At 39.6% G+C, this 25,928-nt stretch overlaps 1 long non-coding RNA gene across 3 annotated transcripts in view; it reads right to left on the bottom strand.

Annotated features, from left to right (window-relative positions):
• The window catches only part of LOC145960609 (uncharacterized), a 546,781-nt gene that overhangs the window by 131,534 nt on the left and 389,319 nt on the right, over nt 1-25,928 (bottom strand). Inside the window, exon 4 of one of the 3 annotated variants that reach the window (XR_014435416.1) lies at nt 5,063-5,262. The exons of 1 other annotated variant lie outside the window; for it this stretch is intronic. This is a non-coding gene — a long non-coding RNA (uncharacterized LOC145960609). Of the gene's footprint in view, nt 1-5,062; nt 5,263-25,928 lie in introns of those variants that run through there. One more of the 3 variants, XR_014435419.1, reaches the window with a different exon arrangement.

Genomic DNA, 25,928 nt, shown 5'->3' with positions numbered 1-25,928 from the left:
TGCTCTTTATGTATTTACAGAGAAGCAACGCTTTTATGCAACACATTTATATGCAGATATATTCCAAGACTTACATACGAACTATGAAATATAGCGTATAATATTGCGTGAACTCTTTGTACACGTGAAAAATCGACTAAGTCGACATCAAAGAACCGACTCGAATAATTTTTCAACGGCTATCAATAAGCGACGATATTGCAGACCGGTCGATCCGGTACTGATATGTAAAAGCCAATATAGGAACAATCCCTTCTATTACAAGAGAAGGGTGCGCGGCATATTTTCTGTGCGAAGAAACACGGGTCCTAATATTAATTTTTATCGAGACCCAAAGCCGAGGGGGCACAATAGGGGAAGCTCTCGCGGTACGCGCTCTAGAAACGCGTATATTGATTAAAATGTGGACCGCCGGCCGAGGAACGCTTTGTCTCACCGTGAAAAATCATTGCCACGTTAATTCGAAAATATCGAAGCCGACGAGAAATGTTGTTAAAGAGGAAGAGAAAATTGATGAAGGATAAAAGAAGAGAGGCGATTTGTATACTCGCCTTTATATGACCGTTCGATAAAAAATATTACCCGATATCGATAGCCTCTCTCTCGACTCCTTTGTTATTATACTAATTAAATTGCTTGCTCTCCCTGCGACACCCTTTCCTCCTCTTCACGCCCGACCACATCGCTTTGCCATCGTTTGAAATTTTTTCCTCGCCGATTCCAAAGGGCTTCGTCGTCGATCTCTCGCTAAATGTACTAATTAATTGGCGCGGAAAGGATTGTTCGATCTCAAAGCCTGACTTTAGGATGTTTTATTTCGAAGTTTTAAAGATCGATCAATATTTGGCATGTGTATCAATTCATTGTAAAAAAGTATTTTATATTTTTATTGTTGCAACAAATAAATATATATTTTATATATTACGTATATTAATTATATATATTATATGTATGTATATAATAATAATAATATTTATAATTATGATCTTATACATAGAGATAATTAATTAATGTTACTATAATTCATATTCTAATAATAATTAAATTTTTTTTATCACGTATTTTTATATATTTCACGTAAAAAGATGCCAACTATTTCTAAACATATAAAAATGTTCTTTCGCTCATATGGAATATATAATTGTTCCATCGTGCGTATTATTAACAAGCACGCTTTTCACGGATGTTTCCCGAATCTGGTTTTCAGAGAAGAATTAAATTAGCATAAGAGCCCTTGTGGAAACGGCAGAGGATGGATAATTCAATGATACCACAGTGTTACATTTCAAACATTCGTTTTAATTATGATACGAAGCGTACGGTAAGAATTTATGTTTTTCGTAATTACATGCGTAGCGGTCTTTTACACTGCGTTTCTCGCGCAACAAATCACATCATCTGCCGCTGGTCTCTTCTTCGTATGAATTTTACGTAACTCGGAAATCGCGAACACAGAATACGCGTCATTCGCGTAATAGCTCCCGTTTTTGTGAATTCTGACGTTTCGCGATACATAGTCTCCTTTTATAAAGAGGAATGAGGCGGACGGAGGCGAGATGGATCTTTATCCATAGAACCACTCCACATACATTTTTATAAATTTTATACACACCATGTATTTTTATCAGATTTATTTTAAAAATATATCTAACGCTTCCTTTTTACATGCTTGTATCGCAATACTGCTCTCCAAACGATAAAACAAGAGGGGAAAAAGGAATGTAATTTGTGGCGTTTTTCACATAGAACTGTTATTTTTGTCGACGTGCTTATTATAGCCGTACTGCACAAATATCAGTCGCGTTCTTGTACCATAGACGGGTGACCAGACAGTTTTTGACCTCTCTCTCTCATTATATTCCGTCTAAAATTAATGCCACTCAAAAGATGCGAGCGTGCATGCGATGTTGCGCTACTAAACGACATGTTTGTGCCGACCGTCCGTGTCGATTAACGACGGGGACTCAAGCGTATGAATAGCGTAGGCGATATTGAAAAGGACGGTGGTCTCTCTCTCTCGCGAGAAGACGAAGACTTCCGTGCAATCTTCCAATCGGTGTTACACGAGATGTGGTACACGCGCGTGTGCGCGTGTGCGCGAAATCTCGCGAAAGGAACGCGGACGAAAATTGATTCGATCATCGTCGCCGAGGCGGACGAGCGCGCGATAGCGCGCTCTATAAATAGTGGCACCGATGATGGAAGGCCTTAAATGAGATGATATGGCCTCTGATCGACCCAATCAATGCCTCTACTAAATCATCGTCTAAACTGACGGCCGCAACACCGCCGGCTAATGTACACACAGCGTGGAACGCTGGTGGGCGACCGGAAGAGGCCACTCATCCAGCGATTGCCGATGTATAGCGTCTTTATGAGGCCACATTTAACCACGAGTGTGTTCGTCTATGCAATTTCATCGTGGCACATTGTCACGGTGGACACTTCGATTTCGCGGCGACGATTTAAGCCGACTGTACGTTTGTATATTGACTGTATATTTGTTATCTGTTATTTATTTAACAGAAAGTAATTTTTGCTAACGCATCGTGATTAGAAATACTGTATGTGAATATAAGGTAGAATAAAAATTATTTTACTCTTTTATTTTTTTGCTAGCAATTTATACGCTAAAGAATATAATTGCTTAAGAAGAGGAAGATATTATAATTAATACTGTAATTAACAAACAAAAAAAATTTAATTAATAAAAATATATTTTATATAGTAAAACTAAAACATACACGCGGAAACTCTTTTATCTTCTTGTTCTTTCTGTTTATGTAAATGTAACTGATTAAACTAAAGAAGGTAGTATTCGTAATTAAAATTGCATAATTTCTCATAGTCACTCTTATAAATTAATAATTAATAAAGTTTTCGGTGAAACTCTCTTTCTCTCTTTCTGTGTCTGCTCGTGTAATGCAGCTTGTTAAATCCAGGAAGTACGTCATTTTGAAAGGTTCCGGTTATAATTTGGTGCGCGATGCAGTCTGTTGATATTAAACGCAAAGTGCGTTGCACGCGTGACTGCATAGCGTCCGCTGTGACAGATTTCGATTGAAAAAGAAAAAAATAATAATAATTAGTACCGTGGTTCCTGTCGACATTGATGTGTGGCTATGAGAGAGGAACACACGTTCGACTGTTCGAATTCACATATGAGAGAAATTAGAGAGCAGAGAAGTACGGAAATTTCTATTTATCGCATATGCCGGCAACATGACGACACACGAAGTTAATTAAATTTGATCTCGATAATTAACTGGTATGAAATCTTTAACCGTATCCGATAATTCCATTGCACATGTAAATATACATCGAATTATGAACATGATTTTAGTTGCAGGCATTTCGTAACTTGTAAAATATTTCGTGATGGTGTCAGTTTCATTCAATTATTTATTGCATATAATATCGATATACAATTACTTGTTAAGAATAAATTTTTCTATATTATTATATTATATGTTCGATGTATGTTGTATTTTATTTATTTAAGAAATTAATTGTTTAAAGAATTAATTGTTTAATTAATTGTTGTCTAAAAAATTTATGAAAAGTAAAATATGTATTAAGTTATATATTGTATATTTAGTATTGAATAAGCATTAAATATAGCATTAAATATATAAAAAGATATTTTTTTGTAAAATGAAGATACGTGACGTCAATGAAACATATAAGAGATCAAGACTATTACAAATTGATAATTTACAAGCATATATTACCATTTAGCAAATGAGTTGTATAAAAGTCACAGAAAGTGCAATAATCTCATGATTGATCAGCACTCGGATGAATCTTAACCGACGATTGGCTGGTCGCGTCTTAATAACCGCTGCCGAGGGGCAATCGGGTATCGACTTTTCCATTAGCTGCAAAAGTTGTGGTCACCCTAACGACGAAATTGGCTAATACCGAAAGGACATCGCACCGGTGATGTCGTCGGTGTCGGCGGAGACGCTCGGATGGCAAGGGCAAAGAAGAGGGTGGCATGTGGAAGGTAGGTGACAAAGGGGGTTGACATTAATTCTCATAACATTTTACGAGACGGTATCTGACCTGTGTCAAGTCCTTCCGACGCCCAAGAGTACGGTTTAGGAGTCATAACTCCCAATCACCCTAAGACATGCAGTCGCGAGCAATTCAGCTGGCACCGAGGTGGTGCGGACGTTCCTTTCTTGAATACCAGGAGCTTACCGGAGGCATGTGGCTGTCTCTTTGACTTTTTCTTTTCTCACTTCGCGCACACGGCGACTATTTTACCATATCACTGTCTTATAAGTCTTGTAGACTTTGCTAATGAATTGTCCGTTTAAATTTTGAGTTGTGAAATGCTGTCTATAATTCTCATCATCCGTCTATAAATTTTGATATACGATATAAAACTAATAAATAAAAAATATGTTAAATTCCAAGTTTTAGATTAATTCTAATTTCCAATTGCGATTATTTTTAATTGAAATTAGTTTATTTTCATGAGAATATTGAATAATGAACATGAATAATAACATGTTTTTAATATGAAAAATAAATTCATCATCATAAACTTTAATTGAGAAACTTTAAATCTTTTATATTATTTAAATTTTTTTAAACCTTCTATCTTGCTATTAACTAACACTTTTTTCATAGCCTAAGTACATTATAGTAGCCAGTACAATTTTGGGCATCGATTATAGCGTGAGTTTTTCAACTCAATGGAATAAAATATAACGCATCAACGCCTCACATCTGTGGACGTGTCAGGGAAAAGCAGGGTAAGACGCAGAATTTGGTAAAACGTGCCTCGTTAAGAGAAATGGAGAATATAGGGGATGCAGTAAGGGAGGCCGGGAGGTGTACGTCATCGTTAAACCGTACCGGGAATATCGCCGTTCAATTTCGTTCCCCGCGCTTTAAAAAAAGAAAGGAAAAGAAAGGAGAGAGAAACCGCTCCCGCCGTATCGGCCGACCGGAGTTCTTTTTGATCTCGCTAAAGAATTCATTAAGTTTTGCGGGCGCGGTTAGGTATTAATGCGCGGGGGTGGGAAATGCGCGTGGCGCGTTTTATGCTCACCCGAGCGCGAGTCAGGCCGGAGAAAAGAGGCAGGTGGAGGAAGGTATATCTCCCTCTTCTCTGCCTCCCTTTGTCTGCCTCCCATTGCTGCTGGCGTCGTTTCTCATACCTTTGCGCGATGCTCGACTATCGATGGCTCTTTAATATTCGCGCGCAGAAAGCCTTGCCATTTCTCTCGGTCGCTTCTCGTTCGTGATAAACTAAAAAGAGAAAGAATCCAGCTCAGTTATTCGTTAAATCTAGCGATTAATATTTTGTATAGTATAAGACTTGTATACATATTTGCGCGTAAATATTCCAACTTTTACATGGAGGTAATATTTCTATAAGTATGAATAGATATTGGAACATTAATTCTGACATTCTGATAATATGCGAGACGCGTGAAACATCCAATATCCCATGTTTCTACACGATCTACCGAGTTTTTCTTCATCTTAGGCGTTGATAGCGGGGGGGTGAGATTAGGATAGAGGTGGCCTGGAAAATACTAGCTGGACGATAGAGATCGGCTAGGATAGGGGGTGGGCAACGTTAGGTCACCCCGTGCCAGTGAAGTGCATTTGGCCATCAAATAACATCGGCAGTGCCTATAACCGGCTTACGTCCCGACATAAAGTCGGCTTGGCCTTCTCTTTCTCTTCCACGGTCTATCCTAGCCGTACTGCCATCTCGAACCACTAACTCGTGATCAAGCCGCCTAACCATCGTCGAACTACTGCCGTATCAGGAGTTGCGGCTCTTGGGAAGCTTAAGCTCGCGATATCAGTTGATTGGGTCTAGCAAGTATCGCCGGAAAGAAAATTCCTTCGTCTTTTGATATGCCTTCCAAAGAGCTTTGCGATGTTAGAAAATCTTTTTTACAAAGAAAAGGATGGTAAATATTTATTTTAAATAATATTCTCAAAGTCCTTGATTACATATATTTTTAGATAGTATATAATTTAATGATTAGATGCTTTAAAAAGATAATAATTTAATAAGAGAATAATACTTTTATTGTATACTATAATTCGTTTATTGAAATGTAACGTTTCTAATTTTCCTAAAATATCTGAATTAAAGAAATTATATCAAAAGCATATAGATATCATACACATTATTCTTTAATGTTCGTAATTAATGTTATGTGAAAAGTGTTAGAGAAAAAGTGTTTCGATAATACGGATATGATTGCCTACGAAGTAGCCTCGCTTAATGCGCCAGTTCAGGACACCCGCTACCGGCACTATTCTCCGACACTTTCGGTTTCCCCGATATTTCCAATTAAACTTTCCGCGCTCTATACCGGACGATACTTCCCCCGGATTAACGGAAGATACGCTACGGTTTGCGGCAGCCTTGCTGATACCGAGAGGTGATTTCACATCCGAGGAGCGAACCAATAACTTGCCAATATCGGCATTACTGGCGCACTGAGCGCAATATAAACGTTTATGACCCAATGTGCGTCCGTTCAATCCCCGGTCCAACTACTCCCTTTCGATCCGTTGCTTTTATACCAGCGGTTCTCAAATCTATGTCATTTGTATCCATTGTTTTTTATTTCGTGGATATCGACTTTTCAAATTAATATTTAAGTAAAACAGATATCGTGATATAAAATAAGATCATATAAATATAGCTATAGATGATGCTTTTAAAGCTGTGAAAAATTATTCATGTTATTGTCCGTTATAAAAGCTTGATTTATTTTGAGAGATACTCGAACAAAATTATTTTAAATATGCAATTAAATGCGAACTTAAATTTATTTAATCGCAATTTCTCTCTGCGAGATTACTTAATCAGGAAGAAATGAGAACGACTGGTAGAGGTATCTGTAAGACATGAAATGAAAGAAGGGCATCAGTAGCCAATGTGATAGCAACACAAGCCTCGTCCTTCCCTCTCTCTCGAAAACATCGTCGTGGTCGGTCGTTGTCGACGTCACAGGACGTACCTACGTCGATTACTTGTCGTTCCTGCACGAACGAATGCCTGTGTGGGTGCGTGTCCTGGACACTTAATGTTTCTCTATCTATAGCAGTCAGGTCAGGACAGCCGGGGATATTGTTATATACGACATTGTGGAGGACTCCCCGAGTAAGAAAAGGCGAGGAGTGGAGCTACGAGAGATATCGCCCGCCACCAATTACCGCCGACCAAGAGTTATTGAAAAGATCTCCCCACGGGAGAAGCCCCGTAGAATCGCGGCTTGGCCAGGCTAATGAACACTGATTACAGTTTGGCGAATGTCCGTCGATGATTTGTGGACAGATCGTCGGGCCAAGGTCATTTTGCGCTACTGCGACGATTTTTCACGTAATACATGTTAAGGGAAGATACGAGAGATCTCTAATTTTGATTAAAGCGTTACGTACATTCTCTGAAGATACAATCACATATTTTAAAATTGGAAAATTTATGACATTGATAAAATTTAAAATATAATAAGCAAAATTGAGAAAAATTTCGGACAGTTTACACACATATGTAACATTGTTCAATTATTTATTCCCTTTTTATCGCATTGAAGAGACGAGAAATAATGGGACAAGAATTTGCTTTCCCATTCTCTGGCGTACAGTATTCTCTTCCTCCTTCGACTACATCCGGTAAACGATATAATTCGCTAACACCTCTAACTCCTGATATAACAGAGTATTAGTTCTGATGCTGTCACCTCTCCTTCCCGTCTTTCCACGTCTCGCGTAAAATCGTTCGACGGATACGCTTGTAGCGCGTACATAGTCCCTCTTTACCAATTTTCCTCCCCGAAGCTTCATCGTCTTTGATCAGCTCCAGCGACGCCCCTATAAGCCGCCTTCGTACAGTTGCCTGTATACTCGATGTTCCTTGCATCGAAATTTGTTGTTATATAAACATTGTCAGAAGTTAGAACTTAACTAATCGTTATGTGTATCTCTGGAAATTAATTAAATAATTGAAAGCAATATTGAAATGTATCTTGATGAATTACGTTTTCTTATAAATATTATATCTTAAGTGTATTTTATATATAAAGTATATATTATAGATTTTTCATATATATATATACACATTACATTACATAATATATACACATTAAGTATACTTAAAATATAACGTAAAGGAAATTTTTGAAAAATTAAAATTAAAAAGATTCAGATTTCCAAATAATGAATCTAAAGAGAAAATCTTAGATAGAATCTTTTAATCATAAAATCGCATATATTAAAAGATATTTATTTATCATAATTTAGGATATATAATAAACGTGAAAAGCACTCTTAATTAACATAAGGATCAGCTGGGAAATTTCGCGAGTTCTAGCGATCGGCGAAAGCTTACGCCAATGAGGCGGGCATTAATTATTCCCTTTAGATTACGCCCGACACGATCCGTAAGATCTCCCATCCCCATCCCGTTGCGTTGCCATCAATTTCGTCCCTTTCTCCGTGCAATAACTGCTCTTCTGTCTGTCCTTCTCTCTCTCTCTCTCTCTTTCTCTCGCTTCTCTAGGAAGCACCAGAAAATCTGCCTCATCTCATCGATGGTAATGCCTCCTTTTACGATCATCATATTTATAAATGTAACCTCCCCCGTTCTATCTCCGTGGCCGATGAAAGGATCTCGTTAATTGGGAATACTGATGCCGGTACGAAGGCGAACTATATCGAATCGATCTTACCCCCTCTGTCCTACATCGCCGCATCCCGCGCGCTCATCTAACCGCCCACCCACAAGATCATGACGGTGGATAAGACCCGTGGGATGCCGTCAAAGGGAGCTTATATTTATGAGACTTTCGGCAAACAAATGGATAAATCTAATATCTTCGAGGCGAAACGGTCGAAGCCGCTTGAGAAACTGATGTCTGGAGACGTGAATTCAACCATCTTCTCTTGTATGAAGCCTGTGATGGATTTTTCGGCTCCTAAGAGATAAAGTATTATATATATATCTTGACAAGATTTATTAAAAAATGAAGTGATGTATAGAGACAATAGAATAATTTTAATTTTTTATTTTTTACCTTATTATTCTCTTTAATGAATTAATCAAAAGCGAAATATATATAGAGAAGATATAAACAATATTTTAAAATTTTTATATACATATAGAACCATTATTTTTAGATATTTTTAAATTAATTTAAAAAAATCATATATATATATATATATATATATATATATATATAATGTGTTTCAAAATAGAAAACAATCTGTTACAATAATATCTTAATTAAAATTCACTAATAATTATCAAAATTTTTCTTTTATCGAGAGTATTAAGTATAATATTGCATGTATTGCAAGTATAAGTACTTTTTCAAAACAAGATAAAAAAGAGTACAAAGTTCATGTGTCCATTTAAAAAACTCATGTAAAGAACAGAAAAGTGTTTTTACAAAAAAGTGATTTTTAATGTACATTTTACTTCAATGTATATTTTGTTGATCAAATCTATCTTTCTCCTGCAAACAATATTTCTTGATAATTTTACATATATCATTCTATTTGAAGCGAACATTCGTATGTTTTTTATGCAACTATTTTCAGACATTAAATCCTCGATCGAAATCGATCGAGGCGTGATCGCATTAGCTCATACGGACAGATGTTTGACGACCACAATAATCCAGCCGTAGGTTCGAGCGGAAATGACGCGCGCTTATAAAGATGGTCACCGATGATCTCACAGAGATGATACGCGGCGATAGCCATCGCTTCTCATGTTATGAAATTGTTTAAAAACGAATATGGGGCCCTCGCACATGGCTGAACATCATCGCCCTAATGATGCCAACTGTCACTAAAAGCCCCTTCGATCGTTTGCTCGGCGATGTGTCTTAATTGGCCGCAAGTCGGCCGTTATTAACGCAAAAGACGACAGTAATGCGAATATTATTCATTCGCGCGGCATCTTTTGACGCAGGTAGCTGCGTTCAACATAGTTTTACGTTTACGATGTAATTAGTTCGCCGCGAGAGTCGCACTCGAGGATGCACGCGCGATCCAATGGTAACGTAAGTACTTTTGTACCAGATATTTATGGGAATTTTACCTGTGTGTGCTTCTTTGATCACGATCATCGTGAAGATACATAGACAATCGTTAACGTTTGCGGTAACGCATGCGTCTCTGCCCTACAATTACCGAGCCATAACTCACTCACTCGCCGCTGCATCTAATTACCAGGCCGATTACAACCGGCAATTCGCTTTAGTAACAATACCGTGGCTATTTTGAGTTTTTTTTTCCTCAATCAATGCTATTGCGAATTTATGCGCGATTTATACCGCGCATCCTGTATTTATTATTTTTCCAGGACTGTCCATTAACTCTCTCGATGATTGCATCGCACACACGGGGCTAATGAAAATTGCATGTTTGGAAAAAACAAAAAATATTTGTACATTACGTATGTACATAAATACATATACATATCTCTAATTTGCATTATCGAATATTTATTTCGCTATCGATGATCCATTATCGATAACCAAATTATTTTCGTGATTACGTGACCTTGATACAAAGCGCAGATTATACGCGAGATATTATTGCATTATCGTGAATACATGACTTGTATCAAAAGAGATGCGAATGCACCGACGTATCTTAACCCGGGATCAGTCTGGGCCGGTTAGCCGTCTAGTGGCATTTATAACTCATCATTATTATTTGAGTTGATTTGAAACACGCGCGATAGCCTCCCTCTTCCCTTCGCTCCTCTCTCGTTCGACTTGCATGCGACCGATGTCGTCGTCGCCGTCATCATCATCATCTTTCTTACGCGTCGCCGCGCGACTTCGGCAGCTGCCACGAGACACGCACACGCACGCAGTCCATCAAGCGTGCGTGCATATGTGCGCGATGTGTGTAATAAAACTTATCGATATAGAGTGATTATATCGTATCTAGATCATCGATTGCATTTCGGCGCCTCAGGCAACCAATGTTACGAAATACGTGATGGTGGTTATTAATTAATCATTCAGGGTAATTAAATCGTAATAATATGGTTAGTAATAGGGAGGAACATGTGAACAACTCTGGTTACTATGCAGCAACGCTTAATTACCGATTGTGTATTAAAGCGATAATATTTCACGCGCTAGAGCTCGTTTCACGGTTACATTGTCTCTTATGCAAAGCGGAAATTTCTGAAATACTTTTCGTTTTCTTATTTTTTTTTTTTTTGCAAAATTAAGTCTGAGTGAAAGCGGAAGCAGGTAAAAGTTATAAGAGGCTTATAAAAACTAACTAATAATTTAAATACATGGATTATCTTATATACTTTAATTTTATAATAGCTATCGAAATACGTGCTTACGGTTCAACGGCTCGGCGCAGAGAGAGAGCCTTCCGGAAACTTCTCCGATACATTACCTTGTAAAAGCGGCCGTATCGTTCCACTATCACACAATTTATCTTTTATTCAAATTTTAATCTATGCTGTACATGACGTTCTTCCTTATCGATTTGCTTATAAATGTATGCGCAATTTCCTTTTACATCGAAAAAATTACACGTCTGTACTTCACAAAAAATATTAAAAATTCATACCTGAAAATATCGCATTCTTGCATCAGTGCATGTTACACGTCTTCTTCATCGCATATCTTTTCTCACAGTGTGTTGGACGTTGAAAAGCGTTGCAATATTTCGTCGATTTTGGAAAAAAGAAGACAATGGATCGATTCGCGGTAGTTTAAAGGCGAGAGCTTGCGTCAAATCGCTGGTACTCGCGAGTCTTGGTTCTCCAACGCCATCAAAGGCGCCATAAAAGAAGCGGTCGGCGAGGCCACCACCGGTGGCAGGGGCACCGGGTGAAATTTGTCAGTATTAAATAAATAACCCATAAAGGCGGAACATCAATCCACCGTGGAGGCATTAACGCCCGATATAGGGGGGTAGGCGAGAGGCAACGGCTGTTATTTTTCATACACCAGCAACATTTTATATACGAGCGCGCCTATATATTGGCGCTCACGTGTTCTCCTTCTCGCCGTAAAGAAAAGGACCTCCCCTTCTTCTTATTTTTTCCCGTTCTCCCATCTCCTCCTTCTTCTTTCTTCTGCTTCTTCTTCTTCTTCGAGGTTTTTACGACCCCGGCATGTTGGACCATATCGCCGAGTTACGCCGTAGATCAAAAGTGATGTGTCTATTATGACGTAAATACTTAAAGTCCCTCGAGTCTCCGTTATGGTCTCCGACCTGGCCGATATGCTTCGTCTCGATACGCGATGCTACGCGATTCGGACCTTGCTACATAAGTTTGCTACAGATATTCTATATTATACGTAACATGAAATGAAAAATAAGATGGAAGGAATATTTAATATACAACAAAGCAAATAGCGCAGATATTTATTGTGTCACATGTTTTTAATAATTCTCGATGTGAGCAATATCGATACGATTGCAAGCTAAATTAAAGGAGCAATAAGAGACCACCGAGGACGCGGATGGCGCGGCGGCGAGCTTTAATCCGGTATGAGAAGACGCGCGCGTGCGATGAGGCGATATATACTCGCGAGGGAGCGGCTAAGACGAAAAGCGAAATCTTGGAGCAGAAGGACCGCTCCGGCAGCGGAAGGGCCGGAGATGGGGGAGGCGGGGGTGGCGGCGGCCGGCGCACACTGTCGATACAAGGGGTCGATTGTAGCTTGAAAGGCACCGCCGATCCAAATGGCGCTCGAACCGCATTCGGCGGTATACACGAGGACGCACAGTGGGCGACTTGTGTGCGTCGCGAGATACCGATTCCGATGCCGAGATTACGGCGGATTTCGCGCATCGCGCGGCCCATCTCGGGGGGGCACGATGCGGGGGAGAGGGAGGTCGGCCGCGAACCGCGGCACCGCTATTAGCTTCGGTTTTGATTGGCGGCGTTTAATGAGCCGGACGACGCGCGTATAAATTACCGCGTGCTGCTCCTCTTTGAAGATATTTCGAGGCGATCGCGGGAGGATTCCTCCTCCTCCTCCTCGACGTCGCGATCTCCCCCGCGTTCGCCGTATTTTGCCGTATGTATCGCCAAATGCCATCGCCGATTTCTCCTTCGAGTTCGCCTTCATGCGTTTCGTGTCTCTCATGCGTTAGAATATACGTTGGCATGCCTTGGCGACAGATGAATGGACGCAAAAGAGAAAACGTGTCCCCTCGTGAATTATGACATACGTATTAACGACAAAGTTAGACATGCCTTCAAATAATATAGCTGGCGAAAATTTTGGATGATCTTCAATAAGATATATAATTATACTTGCGCGCGATATCACATGCACTGTATAAATAGCTTGTGTTGAATATCTGTTCTATTTTAATCGCGTCCTTTTAATTAATAGATCCTATTCTAAAATCAATACGCACACACACATTTTTTGTATGTATTCTGAAAATCTTTACTTCAATTGAGATGTACCTGAGATTAAAACCAACATCAGCAGTAATTGAAGAAGAGAAAAACACTTACTACATGCTTGATCCATCGAATCTTTTAATAAAATTCCCATCATTTGAAAGTAATATTCGAAATTCGCCCAGAAAATCGAGCGAGACCACCGTCAAGCGACACTTTTTACGAAAATCTTCGGATCAGAAACTTCATAGGCGGAAATGTTCGAGCGATCCATAAAACATCGGGTTGCAGAGTTTCTCGACGTAAAAGTTCGACCATTATGACTTACGGCATAAAAGATTCCGGGAAGACTTATACGCTGTTCGGTACATCCACATCGCTCGGTATAATAATGTGTAGCACTTAGCTTATGTTTTCGAAGAAAAAATATTGTCGCCCTTTAACGATGCAATTCTGAAACATCGAGACAGTTATACGGACGAAATGATATATCTAGAGATGCACAAACACGGCATATATTAAAATTAGGAGATACTATTCAGCAGATATCCACGAAGAAGCTACGAGATTTCCGGAGAATTCAGAGACAGAGAATCTCCATGGATGCAAAAAGTACGACAATAGATACTTGCAAGATGTGATTGTCTTCCGTGGAGATTTACAACGGATTAATTTACGATTTGTTGAGAAAATGGATCTTTCATTGAAACTAATAATGAACGAAAAAGATTGGATAAAAGTTAGAAAAATTTCTGCACTTATTAAAATAAAACCGCACTTCACGACTGTCCAATAAATGCACATTCACCGATAGTAATTCAAAAAAATAGAAAAATGCCAATAATCACAATGTTTAATGATGTATAACATTAACAATATTGTATATTATTAATGTTAAGAATAATATATTGGATTGAATTTGAGTGAATTTTTTTAAATAATTTGTCATTTATATTCACGTTTTATGTCATTCTGTTAAATATTTCGTTCATGTAACTTTAAATATACGTGTCGTACTTTATTAAATCTAAAGAGTAAAAAATCACATACGCTTTAAATGTTATACGTTTTAATTTATTGTATTATATTATTTTCTCGTTATATATTTAGCTTATAAATTTGCAATCTCGATATAGTCAACTCAAGAATGATATAAATTTATTGCGAATAGAATCAAATAGTATGTTAGAAAAATAATATTTTAAAATTTATGATAGTATATATATATATCATAGTTTTTATTATTATTTTCATTATTTATAATGAATTACGAAATAAATAATGTATTGTGAGATTAATAATGTATCGATATTTCATAAAAGTATTAACGATCGTAAGAGGCAATGGCGTGATTATCGATTGAGAATATCATCGGTATATCAGACGTTCTCTCCCTCGAGACAAGATCGTGTGTAATGGCAAAACGTGGTTCCGACATTCGTTACAATAAGCGAACCACCTCCCTAATAGAAGCGGCAACCGTGTTGAGCTCGCTCATACAAGGGTGGACCCGCTCCGGATTTTATTGCCAATATGCTATAATTTCTGACATTAGATGCCGCTGACGCTTTCGTCCGCTCATTACAACCCACCCCAAATCCAAACGTGACCTTCCCGCGAAAGCGGCCGTTCTGTCCTTTCGCGGATACTGATAGATGAAATTATGAGGAGGGATATCGAAATTGGACCGCGGACCTTCACTTCGTGCAATCTTTCGGCTTCTGATGATATTGCCGAAATGTGCGATGTGATAAGGGGATACTAATAAATGAAAAGAAATCGTTTAGAGATTCGGCTATTAATAGGCTATTAATTTATATTAGAAGCATCGCCAATTATTTTCGCTAATTTTAAAGAAAATATTTACTAGAATTATAGAAATAGAACAAGATAATTGATTTATTTTGTGCAAAAATATTGAGAGAATTTTGAAAACTTTTTAGATAAAAGATATTATATACGATATGATACTCAATTTTAAATTACATTAGCGAAAATGAATGAATTCCATTAATGGTTTGCGAGATTATCAATCTGCCTGTAATTATTCTCGTATATTACTTTCTTGTAGATGAGCTTGTTATCGCGATGAAAGCCGCCACGAGTGGCTCGCGGAATGGCAGATCGCAGCTGCTATTTTCGCTAGCTCACCTCTTCGTCGCCGGTGATTTCTCGGGGCAAATGTACCGCGAACTTTCCTCTTTCAATTGGCAATAAGATTTGATCGTTGCGGGAAATATCATCCAATTTCCTTTCTCTCCTAGCTGGAACATTCCGGCCGCCCATCCACCTACTCACGTTCGCCCTCTAACTTTACCATCATCCACCCTCTTTCCGTTATCCTTTACACGCCCGGTCGCAAGATATAAAGATGGTGAAATCATCTCTTCGGTCCACCAGTTGAGATTGCACCGGTGCAATATCCGCGCCGATTCTCGTTTACGATACGCCTAAAACTTTGTACATTATGCGATATTACACGTTATCGATTTTTATTTGTTAATAAGAAAAATTTCTCTCTTTTGACAAATTTTATTTTCTTACTACCTTTTGGCAAAAAAATTATACACATAAAAAGAAATAAAATTACATGATAAAACAAGGAATAAAATAATACTTGTACAAATGTAAAATTTTAATTTTTATAACCGAATTAAATGTAAAAATGCATAGAATTTGTATTATTTATATCATTTAACGTATAAAAGTTGAAATAAAGCTCGGAACAGCCGACTTAAGGTATACATGCTGTCTAAAGGTTGAGTGAACACTCGGGAGTCGTAATCGGGTAGAAGGGAAGAAAGTTACTCCGGGTGAAGTTTCCTCGAGACATTAGTTTATAATTCGGCAATCCCGGATCAGTATTTGTCACGATTAGCCGATCTCTCCTCTCTTCCCTCTTCCTATGGACGGAATATCTGTTTCTGGGGAGATCTCATCCCTTTCTTCACCCCTTCTTCGTAGATCCCGCGCGAGTTTTCATTAATTTCGCCCAATCCTGCCGAACTATTGTCGTAGTTACGCACAATTTCGACACGACAATGCCCAGCTTTCTCTGGGATTGACGTAGACGAAAGGGGGGAGGAAAGGAGGAAGCAGACGAGGGAAGGAGAGGCCAAGCCTGTAAGGAGTTATAACGATGTCGAGTGGGAAGGGTAAGAAGTTCTCCGGGTTCAAAGCCCGGGGTGGCATGGATTATATTTCTCGTGTCATTTGCCTTCTGAGTTAGACCGATGACGTTTCGCCTCGAGTTTCTCCTGGAAATCTTGCTACGCGAAGCGAGAAGAGACTCGACAAGAATGGAGTTTGATAGAAAGGGTTTCGATACAAATTGGAGAATTTTCATTTATATAGTTATCGAATAATATATATAATCGTAAATTATATATATGTGGCGTATTTTATGCAACGGGATTATTCTTTTCATTATTTCGCATTTTCTTGATCGTGATTGTTATTTATGATAATCCCAGGACGATTTTGAGAGAGAAAATAATTATAAATGTAAAGAGAGAAAGAATAAAAAACGCATTGGTCGAACGTTTGCAAAATAATCGTGAACGTATAGTTCACGATACTGTAGTGAAAAAGAATACGCATCGTTGCGCCTGGACAAATATGGCACTCTTGCGAAAACTTTGACTCCGATATGGCCACTTTTGTCAACGTCGAACAGTATCTTAAGAATTAGCCCCACGGGATTTCGAGGCGAGAAGCTGCTACTGGTTGCCAGCGCAGCATAGACGTTGAAAGCACATACGTGTGTGTGTGTGTGTTTGTGTGATCTCGGCAAGGATACAAGAAGACTCGGGCAGAATCGTCTGGACCATTTGCAACGTCACCCGGACAATTTCCAACGGACGAACTTCCATCTTCGAGCTTCGGGGGTCGGACCCGCGATATTAGAACAAACGATTTCATCTACTACGTCCTCATGTCTCTCTCTCCCCGAGATCCTCTCTTACTACATTCTGCCGACGAAACCTACGCACAAGTCTAGATACAGTGACGATTTCATAAGAAATATTGTGCAGTCCGTAGGCATAAATATCTGTTCTAATATGATTAAATTAACATCCTGCTAAACAGCACAAACTCTCATATCAAAAATAATTTAAACTGATTATGATGATTAAGTGACATGTGTTAAAAATGATTAAAATATTTATATATTAAATCTATATATGATATAAATTATTTCGTTCATACCTTTATTCGTAAATATTAATTTGTATAATTAATTAATTTTACTTAGAATTCATCTTTAAGATTCTTTTTGTTTCATAATATCATAGAAAGATAGATATAGATATATTCGCGGTTATTCGCAGTATCCTAGAAGCTTACCCGGGATTAAATACAGCGACGCGTCCGGACGATGACTGCCGCGTCGCGTCGCGCTGGATAAATCGCGATTGCGTAATATCGCGAGCGAACCGAGTGGAGAATTGCGTAAAGGCAAATACGCAATAGACTACCTGAACACCCCGTACGTATTGTATGATTGTCTCCGTTCTCCTCATCCCCTTTTCCAAACCGCCCTTGTCCGCCTACCACCGCGTTTCGCAGGAAATGCCTGTCTTGCATTTTCCGGCATTGTAACCACCCCGTCGGCTTCGGAGTATTGCCAGCCTCCACGTTTGAATTGCATTACCTATTATTGCTTATTGTTCGGCGTCCGTTTCGCACGTTACGTCTTCCTCCCTCTTCTCTCCCACGCGTTCGCAGACTTTCCCTCCTTTCCATTTCTTATCAATGATAAGTTATCATTCCTTTTTATTGACTCGTCTTCATTCCTCTTCTTCTTATGTACTCTATTGCTAGTAATAATTTATTTAGTAATAATGTATTTTATATCAAAATAAAGTTTTTTAAATGAAAAATAAATATGTGTGTGATGGACAATAATAATGTATATGTGATGTATTCTACACATCGTTCGCATGTATAGATATCAGAAAAAAATATGGTCCAACTATGGATTCGTACGCACGGCGATTTATCCCTGTTCATCGACTTTTGTATGCTAAAAACGTACCGAAATCAGATTTGACCGACTGGCCCGGAGCGACTACCGTGCGATCCCCTGGCGCAACTTACCGAGATTTTATTCGCTTTTACATATGACCGAGCGGACGATAAGGAAACACCCGTGATATTTCATGTTTTTATACGCGGCCGCATTTATGCCTTGAGGTGTTGGCCGGTTTGCGCGCGCCCTCCATATAGAAATGTTACACGCCCTGGGGCCTGTGTCTGATATGCGAAATAAGTAGCCCCAGGCGTCGAAAAGACCGCACTCTCGTTAACTCGACATCGTAATCCTGGACCACATCCGCGAAGATGGCCGTTTTCTTTCTCTACGATCTCTTCGAACTCGAATCTTCAATATTACATCTAAAATCGTCTCTAGCTCTATCGCTTAACATCGAGATATTATCGCCAGAAGTGTCATCTTTGCGCTTTACTGCTACGTCAAGATGTAATCATTTGACTGTAAAGTTATAAAATAAAAATACATATATCTACTTATATATCTGGCAAGTTTAAATATTAAAAAGGAAAAAAAATATTTGCCACACACACACACACACTTACACGAGAAATCATAAAGTAGCTCATAACTTCTGAACATTCTTCTATATTAAGATTATACTGTAACTCTTCGACTGGTAGTCGTAAAAATTTTTGATGATCGCGCGACGCTGAAAGAGATCGTATACATGTTACAGATCCGCAAATGTAGAAGGGGGAGGGGGGCACGTGTGCGACCCGGTTTATGTGCGCCTATGTGATAATATGGCGTTGCGGGTGGTTTGAGTGGCTATTGAGATGCTCGGTTCTCGAGCGCGGTACCCTCACAAAAGAGCAGTACTTACCAGATATTGGAGGCAATGAGGCGGGCTACTTTTAACAAGACGACTACCCCGGCGCTACTACTCTCCACTTCACCGATCCCCATGCTCGATATCAAACCGCCATGAACCCGATGCGTCCCGTTGTTGTGGAATCCCATAAAATTACGAGCGCCACGACGAACCCATTGATCCCAATTCGCTAACGAGCCACAAGTTGGGGATTACATAAGAGGATCCGCGGATCGTCTTTTCTGCGGATGGATCTTATCCGAATGCTTCACGATGCACCGTTCGTTTCTCAAAGAGCGGTGTAGGAGGGTAGCTTTATTTGAGAATGTGACTCTCGTAAATGCGACAATTCTCTCGATGTTGATCTATTGAATCGTGATAATTAACGAATGTTTCAAGTAATTTCAAAAATAAATAAACTACATGTTACATTTAATTCATAAAACTTAAATTAAGGCATAAAATAGTATTGGAATATTGAGAAGAAAATAGAATTGTATTACGTATATTAGATATCTCGTATAATGTTCTATTGTACGATATATTCTGCTCGGTCCTCTCTTTCGTAAAGGATGATTTTAAATTCGGCGAATCAGAGACCATCCTTTGTTTTGATTGTCTCGGACAAATTCGGAAATGGCAAAAGTTGGATGCGCGTATGAGAATACAAAATTTGCAAAACAAAGCGTCGATTTGTAGAAATTTATCGGGCGCGTCACGCAATTAGGCAAATAAGCAGTCTAACTGAGAATAGCGGCGGATGGAAGGGTATAACGACAAACAATCTCTCTTTCTCTATTATCGCTCTCGTCCTCGCGCAGAAAGCAACAACATTTCATTTCATTTGTTCAACCCCTGAATCCCGCCGCTTCTCGACCCGACGCCATCCAACGTCAAACGCGCCGCACCACTTCAATTCGAACCACCCTCTAATTTGCTCCTATGAACGCATCCCTCTTTTGATCCCGCTCTCTATCACTAGCAGCACCGTGATTTCTGTTAATCGTCGATCCAAAAGCGGAAATATTTCCTGGTGGTTTATTAAACGTTTCGCAAAATTATGCCTGCTTTTTTTACGTTACCTTCCATTATATTGCTAATAAACGACATATCTTATAGATTTCAGTCGTAGATCAATTATGAATAAAATTGAATTCGTTATTTACGAAAGAAAGAAATTAATAACACCAACAATTGCAAAATTGTAATACACTTTAGAGGTATTAATTGTTACTAATTAAATTAATGAATACATCATATTGTGTTGAGTAGAAAGTAGCGCTGTATTCAATTGAAGTAAATAATTGCTACATTATTGACGATTGTATCGCAGAAATCGGACATTCGAGCTCAAAGACGCACGCAACGATCGCCTTCTTGTCTTGGAACTCGTGTGATCGACAGGCGGCTGCAATAAAAGGGCAGACATCGATAATTATCCGTTTTTACGAGCTTGTACGGGTCTTGCGCCGTCTGCGCTCTCTTTCTTTCTTTTCTTCGTTTACCACTTCCTTCCTCCCCTTCCCTCCCCATCATTCCCTGCCATCATTATATCTTTCCCTCTTGTTCGAATTGTCTATGTGCACGAATGTCGACCGAGGCGATATGTCGTATGGCGGAGATAAAGATTTCAATTCCTGGAATGAAAATTGTCGATCAATTTAACAATTGACCTGAAATTCCGCGATAATAAAGCGCAATCATACGGCCCACATGGAAACCGCTGGACGGATCGGTGCGTTTTTAGTTTACCGTGGTACATTACGTCGTCCACAGACTTACAGAATTACTCATGCTCCGAGATCGGGTCTTCTAACGGGTGGATCGAATCGAAGACTTTCGATCAGAAATAATAAAAGTTTGCAGAGGTACTGATATGTATTCACAAACGTCATATTATATGTAATTTCGCAATTGCGTATTTTAAATTTATAACTCCTTCTTTCTGTCATGTATATTGATAATTCATCAACTATTTATTTTTTCCTTATCAATTTTTCTTATTTTTATCTATACATATATCAATGTTTCTTGATACAGCTCTATTTTGCTATTATATTCTGGATTGACATAAACGTATACTGATATTATAGCAAAAATAAGGAATGCTAAAAAAGAAAAAGTCTGATCTACTAGATCTTGTTACATGTAATTTACATTATGTATAGAAATATTCATTGCTTCTCACTCTGTTTCACGGCCACCCAGTACCTGAGGTTTCCGGACTGATGAGTAAGATCGCGTGTGTGGAAAGGGCCGAGTAATTAAGTCTTCCCGATGTTGGTTCTCGACGGCTGCAGGAAAGACGGGTAAAGACGGCCTTTATTCCTTCGTCGTGTCATTATATGCGCATTGGTGCACTGTTACGACCAGACGTAGCGTCTCATTTCCAGCGCATTCCTTGAATATTCACGAGACCATCTCGCCTTGTTTTTGGATTTTCTTGGACTAGTTCGCTATTCTATAAAAGTATGTTTGTTGATAAAAAGATCTCAGATTCTTCGGTTATCATTGAACGCAGTAGGGATCGTATTTGATCGCAATTAATTTTGTGTATCTTTACATCGATATAGTTTAATATTTTTAATGAAAGTTAATTATTCGCAGTTTTTATCGTACTTTCTCTAACGTCATGTCTGTCACTTGTGTTTGCTATTTTCTTCTATTTTTTACCTTTTATTTAAAATTTCAATTTAAACATTATTGTGTCAAAGCAAATAATGCATACATTATACATTTATCGATTTAATAAAATAACATATTAAATAATAAATATGACTTTGCTATTAAGATAAAGTATTTTAAGCCGACGTTCAATCTATCTAAAGTCACGTTCAATGGCGTAACGAGTGAAAAATTAAAGACTCGCGTCACGATATTACTTGCGGGTACGATTAACGAAAGAAGGGAACGTAATCCTCCACATTTTGATTCCCAAAGGGCCCAAGAGCAGCGGGCCGATGACGAATTCAGCATCTGGCTCCAACATTTACGGTCTATAATGCGCTTCTTGCGCCGAATGACCGGCACAAACGCGAAACATCAAACGTCATGGAGAAGGAAGGAACGGATGAAGTTAAAGGGAGCGAAAGGGAACGATATAGAGGATGGTGGGGTGAAATCAAGTAGCAGAGAAGGAGTTATAAGGGAATCAAGAAGAACGGAGAGATACACACAAGAGAAGTGGAGAGAGAGAAAAAGAGAGATAGAAGGAGAAATAACGCGCGGCAAAAGAAAGTCGACGGAACGTTTTCAGCGGCACGTCGGCGCTTTGTGAGCGCACACAATCGTAAGATCATGCACCCTTTTTTCGTGCTCGTGGAAGAAAAACTTAAATTGATGCGAGTGGCTCGCGAGAGCGAGACGTACATGCCGCCTCTTCGCCGACAATCGGAGATGGGCACGATCTGAAGGGACGCGCAGGAGAAGAGACACGCTAATTAGTCACACGGATTCTGAGACTGAGAATTTTTCTCGTATCGAAATGTATCGATAATGAATATCGCATATTACTCAATAATCGCTCGGCCGTTCATCAGTTTGCGAAATTTGCTAGAAAGATTTAATCAATCTTTTCCATCACTATATTTGTTGTCTTAAAAATTTCCATATATTTTATTATCATGAGCATATATATAGTTTAATTATTATAATAATCCAAGAGTAATACACATGTACATTCGTTGTCTGTGACAGATTCCTGAATAAAAATATTATAAACACATTAAAGTGCAAAGTCTGCAAATCGACGAAAAGCGGGGATACCGCGACTTCGCGTAAAGTATCGCATCTACGTTGCACTTTTTCGCAGAGCGCAATGCACTCCTCTCTTCGAATGCCGCACATGGCGGATACACCAGCTCTTCTTCATTCGTTCCCGTCTAATTCAATAAGCCACCGAGCCGCGCCGCCGACGGTCCAGATGCAGCTGTGCCGATGACTCCGGGAGTGCTTTTTGCCTCATTAAGATTATCGTACGAGGAATAATAGATTTTCACAGAACTCCGCGGAGAGAGAAGACAGACTCTCGTGATTTATTGTCGTTGCAATTTGGCATTCTGTCTCGTATGATTATTCTCGTGTGTTCCGAGGAAACAATTGATCGCTAGTATGTCAGAGGGTAAAATCTAGAGCGTAATCTAAACAACAATTCCCATCATCTATAATCCGCAACATTATTGATAACAGTTATTGTAATATTGCTTATTAATATGGACAGATTTCTTTTCGTTCGTGAGGGAAGATACACGACGTGTTCATGAAATCGCGGGTATGACCAACCGACCGACTGGTTAACGATTCTCCCATCCATTCTGCTCTCGAAATACAACGCGAGTCTGACAGGGCCGCCTGCCACGTTGTTTACACGTTGTCATGTATCCCAGACGTGGCTGCTATCGACAGCCTCACTGGCTGGCACGCATTCTCGAAATGAGTTATTTCACCCGTCGCGTCGCGTCGACGAGAGAGAAAGGGAGAAAGAGAGAGAGGACGAGGGAGGGAGGGAGAGAACCGGGAGAAAAAGTATCGGTGTATGACGTGTACCCTCGTGTCGAAGGAAAATATTGTCGCTGACACCGCGAAACCACCTCCGCTTCGGTCACCCTGGCCACCCCCTTATAGGAGAGGGCGAAGCGAGGGTTGAAATGTCGGCGTTATTACGGCGGCTGAAACGACGAATCGTATAGCCGACGCTGACTGGATAATGTATCGCGCGAATTGCCACTCCGAAATGGATTCCCGCTTGCATTGTAGGTGCAGCGAATGCACATAATAATTGTACGGCGCCGTGTGCGTCATGTCGTATACGCGAGCGTACACGTATACGAAAAGCAGACGCGTGTGGTGTGTCGCGGGTATCATTTGTACGAGGTGTAGATAAGGTAATTATATTTTAAAACGTCGATTTACACTCGGATATGTGCTTACTGGCGTCGTCTCGAGCGCGTTGGCTCGGACAAATTGAAGAATACAATAATTGTTCGTTAATTTAAAAATCTTAATTTAAATAATAATATAGGTAAACTTTTAGGATAATTCTTTCTGACGATATAAAACTGTTTACGAATGAGGAATGTATTATTTTTTTCTGGGGAAAACTTGACTCTTTAGGCAAAAACCCAATGGCGTCTAATAAATTCCAGGCACGATTCGCGATGAAGGGAGTTAATTAAAAATTAACTTACGGGGAACGTTCGCCCAAAATAATATCGAATGCCGGAGACTATTATACACGTCCTCGATTTTTCTTCTCTTCGTCTCATTCCCGTATTTTTCTCAAATTGCGTTCTCTGTTCACGATTCTTTTTCCACGATTCGGGGAAACAAATTTTGTGAAACGCGCTAACAATAGGGAAGGAGGCTCGCTCGTGTTCGCGTTCATTACCTATATTTTTTCATCTTACGCACCTCGTTACAAACACGACGTGCTCGATACAAAAGGGCCCGAGTGTCCGGTTTCGCTTCGCCCGTATTTTCATATTTCACTTCAATCTACACTTCAGCCGCTCGACACACGTCCACGAGAAAGCTCGAACACTCGGACACTCGCGCGGAATTCATACAGCAGGTACACACAATCGGGCGGAGGGAATTTACATCTGCCGGTAGACGGCTGGATGGTTCTTGTGCGGCGAAATTATTTAGTAGTAATTACTACCGGCCACCATCTAATGACGCCCCAGCGTCGAGTGACGCGATTTTGAAAATATTTTCAAAGATATAACTCGCGCGCGCGACGTTATTACGAGCGGAGAAAGAGGCCGGATTTTCCTGAAGAGAGAGTGACGCTTAATTAATTTTTCCTCGTGTTCCGCGGACACGTCGACTGAAATATAAGCATTGTGCGAGCATTGCGATTAAAACTGATTAATATTCTTTTCTAAGCACAGCTCGGGAAAGAAGGATTATTAAAGATGTGATTAATTGGCGTAATTAGAAGGAACGTTTAATTTATGTAAAATTGGATTGTACGGTTTTCCATAGTATTTTCCGTTCTATAATAGATGAATAAATACATATGTATATATAACGCGCACTAAACATCAACCGACATAATGCTAATTCGAGAAATGTTGGGTCATAGAGCTGATGAAGAGTTTCATTTCCTGCTAACGCGCCACCATTAATCGTCATACCATTTGGATTTCGCGTCTAAACACGAGAGAGTTGTCTATTAATATTCGACCCTAATTAATTGCTTAAGCCTGACCACATTGGTCGATGCAATTCTCGCGCGTCCTCACAATTAAAATGCAATAATTATTTTCACGCGGACCCGCAATGAGTAACGTTGGATGGACGGTCGTCAACAGCTCGATAGGCGCGAATCGGACGCGATTATCGCCAGCTCGCTCCCGTTATGATCATCGGGTCGGGCGGACGGAGGGAGAGGGGAGGGGGAGGGAGAGGGGGAGAGGGATGCACCGCGGGATGCAGTTGCGCGTAGCAGCTACAGCGGCATCATACGCGCTAACATATACATGAACGATCGCGCGGCCGCGCCGTTGACGATCCGTCAGCGGCGCCATAACGTATAAGCGAAGCGATGATAACATCAGCGGCACTTATAATGCAAATTAGCTGGTGACACTCGACTCGGTAACAGAGTAATGTAATGCGCGAATAAATGGCAACAACTGGCTCGGCGCATCGCGCTGTCAAATGCG

The sequence above is a fragment of the Camponotus vicinus genome, unplaced genomic scaffold (genome assembly GCF_025532165.1).
Source record: "Camponotus vicinus isolate PSW18456_S1 unplaced genomic scaffold, iyCamVici1.0 SCAF_10, whole genome shotgun sequence".
Classification (NCBI taxonomy): domain Eukaryota; kingdom Metazoa; phylum Arthropoda; class Insecta; order Hymenoptera; family Formicidae; genus Camponotus; species Camponotus vicinus.
Note: the sequence above shows the minus strand (reverse complement) of the source record. Positions and strands in the feature narration are given on the sequence as shown.